The 6,670-nt window shown below is 39.1% G+C and overlaps 1 long non-coding RNA gene across 1 annotated transcript in view; it reads left to right on the forward strand.

The window, feature by feature from the left end:
- LOC140333491 (uncharacterized) overlaps positions 1–6,670 on the forward strand; it is a 127,921-nt gene that overhangs the window by 65,781 nt on the left and 55,470 nt on the right. The gene's annotated exons all lie outside the window — the stretch shown is intronic.

A 6,670-nucleotide genomic window follows, 5' to 3' on the forward strand; every position in this document is an offset into this window, starting at 1 on the left:
TGCTGCTTTGGTCCTGTAGAGTATATGCAGTGCAGACTGTGATGTCTGATACTTCCATCATGTCTGGTACACTGGGCTTCTGGAGCAGCAGGAAAGGGTGCAATTCCCACCCTCACCAATAAGTGGAGCCTAGGTCACGTGTTTGGTTAGCCTGTGCTAGGACCTTCTATATTTACATTCCATTTTTTACTCCCAGTAGGTCTCCAAAAGAAAGAATGATCTTAGGTCCTCCCATTGGTAAGACAAGCAAAAATAGAAACCTGGTAATTGGCCTGTGTGTGCTAAATTTTTCATGTGTCCAGTATGAACACTTTAGTGACCATTAAGGGCACTCTCGTATATGTAATTGTAATGATTTTATAAATAAAAAAAAAAAAACCAAAGTAATACAAACTACAAGGAACACAATGACAATGACTCAAACAAAAAATAAATAAAAATGAATGAACACAGTGCATTATGCAAATACATGTTATGTTACAAACAAAAGGAATCAATAAAAAAGTAAAAGGCACTGGGGGTACACATAAGAGGCAAGACAGGTCAACAAGAGCCCACAACAGTCCCAAATGCTACTGTATAAAACAAAAACCATGAAGATCGTAAAATGAAGTACAAAAAGATCCATACAAGACTGAAACAATGAACTTAAGTTGTTATAGTAGTTGTTTATATAGTTGTTATATTTTCGTCCAAAATAGCAATTGAAAATGTACCCCAAATGTACAATATTACAACCTTGTGCTAGAAGCAACCATGGGAAAAACCATGAAGACAAACCAAAAGAAAAGATCAAAGAAAGAAAGGAGATAGAAAAGGATAGGAAAAAAAGAAGAGAGTCTCAGGAGTCTCACAAACTAAAGGTAACTAGGAATAAGTTAAGTGCATTCTTGTTGGAGAGACAGGTGGGAACCTGGCAGTGTTTACAACAAACTTGTCAAAAATACATATGTGGTTACAGGATATAGGACTGATGGAGCTGCTGACCGCTTGGACAAACATGAAGCTATATAGTCTAATTGGGACCAATTATATTTAACACTGGTCTGAAAGAAAATTTACTTGGGATGTAGTGCTGATAAAGTAGAGCATGTGTGGAGACTGACTTTTGTTTGTTAAGTGATATCTTATGTTATGTATTATCTGTCTACTTCATGCTTTCTTCTTTTTCTTTGTCATTCTGTTTTTTCTGTTTGAAAACATAAGACTGGAACATCTTCATAGTCCAAGATAATTGTAAATGAGCATGTTATCAAATGTGTTAATTACCTTGGCAAACAGCATAACCATGATAACCTTGGAAAAATCTATGGTAATGTTTGGATGTGGCAAATGTTAACTTTTTATGACGACTACCTCTGTACAGTTTTTATCCATATTGCCTGAGATGCCTACAAACTAACCACATGATTACTTCCATTTAGACTGATCTTCCAGACAATAGGTTGTGATTATAAAATTTATTGTATTCTTTCCTTCTTGTAATAATTATGTTTGTTCATGTGAAAATGTATTCAATAAAAACATTAAAAATAAAAATTGGCCAAAATTTTCTTCCTAGAAAAAAAACTGTACTTGCCTCTTCCCCCGCGTCATATAAGTTTTCTCTTTAACAGAGAGATGGTCATAGGCACAGGGGAGATACAAGTATTTACTTTGTCCTATGGAGCACAGCCACATAGCATGTCATTCTGCTGAAAATTAACTGCATGCTCACTAGGCTCATGTTGTCATGCTGGCAAAGTGGCAACAGGATTAGATCTGTGTAACCCCCTCAAAGTTGCCCCACAACACTGTAATTGTGTATTACCATGTAATAAATGATCCTCCTTCCTCAGACCTCAGATGAGGAAATGATTTTTAAAAGGAGAACAAAATCTTTTCTCTCTCATACATATACAGAGACTTTGAGGAAAATGACAGACCCATTAGGAGAAACGCATTGGCTTACACTCCAATAAAGTGAAGGAATTAGGAGTTTTCTATTTCTGATTTTTTAAACATATAAAATTCTCCTGAAGCTCACATTAATATAAAGATATATTATACATGTTTCAGACCATTGGCTTCTAAGACTAATAAAAAAAAGTTTATTTTCCTCTTACCTAGTTCTAGTTGAGTGTTCCAAAAGTTTCCACAAGCAAAGGTTGGATCTTGTCTGAAGTTATGTTTCAAGGAAATATAGTTCTATCTTATTCTTTGAATTAGGGATGAATTAGTCATCTTTTTTTTCTGTGGTTTAAACAAGAATGCTCCTTAAGACTGATACTGAATATAAAAGCACTAAACCAAAACCAAAAAGGTTCAGACTACTAAATCACACATACCTGACACACTTTTTCCATATCATTTGTATTGTTTGATTTTTTCGGATGTCTTTTTTCTTTTATCAGAGAAAAGTTTTGACCCTAACACACTCAGGGTACCCACAAAATCCTTCCAGTTTTTAGGGTTAAAGTTTAACTTAAAACCTAACATTCTGGATATAAAATATGAGACAATTAAACAGCTGATTAATTTAGTTCTTTGCAGCCTAGCTCTTCCCCTTTGTACACTGGGAGTAACAAATATATTTGTACTTTATGTAAAGGAAGTTCCTCCGGTATAATGACACATGCAATTGTTTTTAAGGAAACGTTCTTACAAGTTATGACCTCTACTGGTATTGGCAAATCGACAGGCAAGCAAAAAGATCGGGTTATCACAGCCCCAGCGTCCTCCAGCTCACAGTCAGCGTGCTCAGAAGGTCTGTCTTCAGGATCAGGTAGTAGCCATGTTACTGATGCTGGGGGGTGGAAAGGAGCTTCTCCCCATGCTTCTTCTGAAATTTTAATGCCAAGTTCAGGCTCCCCTGACTTGAAGAATATGGACACAGCTTCACAAGGATATACCCTGGCAGTCAGCCCTAGCCCCTCCAGTATTGACCCCAGAGAGAGCCTGATTCCTCCTGGCACCTTTACTCAAGGGCACAGGGAAAACAGATTTAGTCCACTTGCCTAGGATGATTTGTCCACTACTGTACTGTCTCCACTTTCTGAAGGGGAATCCAGATTACTTACACATGTGGCAACATTGTTACAAGCTGAGCTGGCCAAGACTTCTGACTTCATTACATCTGATCTAAGACAAGATTTACAAGGGCTGGGTAATAGATTGGATCAAATGGAACAAAGTTTGAATACTACTTCTACTTCTCTCAAAACACAAAGCAGTTATCGGTACTAGAAACCCAAATAGAGGAGCTGCAGCACAAAATAGACAATCTGGAAAATCGCTCTAGGCGCTCTAACTTTCACATCTGAGGTCTACCTGAGGCTTTTAAAGATACTACCAATGTGGGTAAACAGTTTCTTAGAGACCTGATGATGTTACCTGATGTACCTGAATCACACCTTGAAATCGATACAGCCCACCGGGCTCTAGTGGCCCCTAAACCAGATGGTCCTCCCAGAGATATAATTGTGAACCCTTACTACTATTCTACCAAAGAAGCTCTAATGAAGGCCACCAGGAGATATGATTCCGTTGTGATGGAAGGTGTTCCGGTGCAAATTTTTTTTGACCTTTCTCCATGTGCTATACAACGCAGAAGAGCTTTGAAACCTCTCCTCCAGACTCTCCTGTCTCACAAGATTAGATATCATTGGGCCTTTCCTCTACGCCTGGTCTTTCAACTACATGGAAAGAATTATTCCTTTTCTAGCTTTGATGAAGGCGAAAACTTGCTACGCGAACTTGATTTGTTACCTTCTTCAGCTGCCCAATCAGGAACTTTGGATGGAGCTCAACCTTCGGTGCATCCTTCATGGCAAAAAGCCAATCTAATCACCAAAATAGTCCACAAGCCCTCTTGAGGAGACCCCTATAATGGGGGTTCACCCCTTTTCTGTTGAAACTTACATGATGGGGTTTTTTTTATGGTGTTTCTTGGGCACCCTACCTCTGTTATTTTTTACTATTTTTGATGGATGTGCAAGCAGTTTTCTGTGTATCTGAAGATTGTATTTTTTTGGTCTTTTGAGTTGGAAGTGGCGATTGTTATTTTCCCCTCTTCCACTCATTTGGAAATCGATTCAAAGTCCAGTGTGAGATGTTAGTAGATACTTTGGAATGTTACACTCGCTTACTGCACAAAATGACTTTGTTGGTTCTTTATTTTGTATCTGTTCAAGCTCTTAAATTGTTACTTGCCATGACAGGTTGCTGTGGCCACCGAGTCCAGTAGCTATTTTGAGTCCATGAGGACCTATTACTGTTTATTGGAATTTATAGAATGTTGCACTGATCCGGGTACTCCTTTTTCCGAGAGGCATTACATGCTCTCTGTTCTTGGAGAAGAGCTGGTTAGGTGTGAATTATATATCTGCCTCGACCAGTGTCTCCTAATGGTTGGGGGGCTCAGACTGATCACTCCCGCTTTCCCTCAAATTTGAGGGAGGGGAAGGATCAGATCGAGATCCTGGATATTCTTTGGTTTTTCTCAGATGGCTATGTACATGTTTGTATTTGTTGTTTTTTGTCTTTGTCTTGTGTATGTTGTTGGTGTTCCTTCCTCCCTAATGGTTTCTCCTTTTCCCCCTGTTTCCCAAGAATATGGGGATCTTTATTTAGTATGGTTTCCTGTGCTTTCTGTTAAATATTTTAAATGATGTCAGTCCCTCCGGCATTTGACACTAAGAATCTTTCACCTTTGGTGATATTAATTCACAATGTGCAAGGGCTTAACTCACCACTTAAAAGGACTAAAGCTTTTCATTATTACAACTCTCTCAAGGTTGACATATTGGCATTGCAAGAGACACACTTCTCCAACAACTCAATGCCACGATTTCTACATAAGAGATTCTGGTCTATCAGACTACCTTGGAAAAGAAAAAATGTGGAGTGATGCTTTGTTTTGCTAGAAATCTGAACTTCTCACCTCTAGATATAGCTTGTGATCTAGGTAGTAGATATTTGTTGGTGCGTGCTCTATTGAGAGACAACTCCTCACGGTGGTTACTTACTATTCACCCAATGAAGGCCAACTTAAGTTTTTCTCTTCACTTTTGCACAAAATTGCCTCCTTCTCCCAGGGTTCTCTTTAGGTGATTTGAATCTGGCGCTTGATCAATTTTTAGATAAGACTAGCACACCTAGATATTGCTTTCCTCCCAAAAAAAGTCACAGGCTCTCCAACCTTTTAAAACAATACAATTTGATTAATATATGGAGGGAATTGAACCCTTCTGACAGAGATTATAGCTCATAGTCATTATTCCCATATTGATCATATTTTTCTTCATCCCCGTTTGATTCCCTTGGCCTCCAAAGCCCAAATTTTGTCGGTACCTTGGTCAGATCATGACCCTGTAGTTGTGCCGCTGAAGGGACTCCGGGGAAAACTGCCTGACTTCCGTTGGAGACTCAATGAGAGCCTCTTTCTGGACCCCCTGACGCTATTAGAAATAGAGAAATTGATTGAGGGCTATTTTACAATTAATGTATCTGGGGATACATCGCCAACTACTAACTGGGAAGCTCACAAGGCTTGTATTAGAGGGGAATTAATTAGATTAGGAGCCCAACAAAAGAGGGTCTGGGAAAATCTTATTGAAGACAAAATGAAGGAATACCATGTCTTGCAATCGCAACATAATTCTAACTTGGCATTGAATCTCCGGCCTCAGATTGAATCTTTACGCACCAAACTCAATTTACTGCTTACCACCAAAGCTGAGAAATCATTGCGGTGGGCAGCACACCAATTTTTCACATGGGGGGACAAGCCTGGCAGACTGTTAGTCAATCAGTTGAATCCTAGACCTAAAATGTTTGCGCTTCCAAAAATTAAATTCAAAGATTGCAAACTCACTCAGAACCCAGAAAACGTTCTCGCAATATGTTACCCAGGGTGCAATGGATGCGTTTTTGGAAGGGATTATTATGCCCAAGCTTAAACTATGTAAATGACTTTGGAGAAACCCTTTACTAGTCAGGAAGCTCTTAAGGTGCTCAAATGCCTAAAATCTATATGTATAATATAAAACTTTTGGTTCGCTCCAAATCCCACATCTGATTGGAGTATTATAATTATCTACGAGAAGGTAACCCACTTTCCATGGAAGCAAACCTAACATTTATTAGTGTCATCCCCAAACCGGGTAAAGATGCAACAGATATAGCCAATTACAGACTGCTATTGTTGATAAATTGCGACCCTATATTGATGACTAAAATTCTTTTGCTGCGTCTGAATTCCTTTTTAGGAGCCTATATCCATCGAGATCAGGCGGGATTCATGCTGTATAGGCAGGCCCCTGACCAAACTAGACGCACCATAGATTTGATATCACTCTTACACTCCAACCGGGATGGTGGACAAAAGAGAGAAGCTTTATTATTAGCTATTGTCCCTTGTCCCCCCTTTTATTTGCTCCTGCTATTGAACCTTTGGCGATAACAATCGGAAAGGATCAGTCTAATAAGGGGGTGTGGTGTGGTGGGAGAGACCATAAATGTGCTCTGTTCGCTGACGATATACTCATGGATGTTTCCTCTCCTCATATCACCCTGCCCAATCTATTTAGAATTTAAGATAGTTTTGCACCTCTTTCTGGCCTACATGTGAATCGTTCCAAGTCCCAAGCTCTTAACATTAATATCCCTGACTATCAACTCTCTTTGGTCA

The sequence above is a fragment of the Pyxicephalus adspersus genome, chromosome 6, assembly GCF_032062135.1.
Source record: "Pyxicephalus adspersus chromosome 6, UCB_Pads_2.0, whole genome shotgun sequence".
Classification (NCBI taxonomy): domain Eukaryota; kingdom Metazoa; phylum Chordata; class Amphibia; order Anura; family Pyxicephalidae; genus Pyxicephalus; species Pyxicephalus adspersus.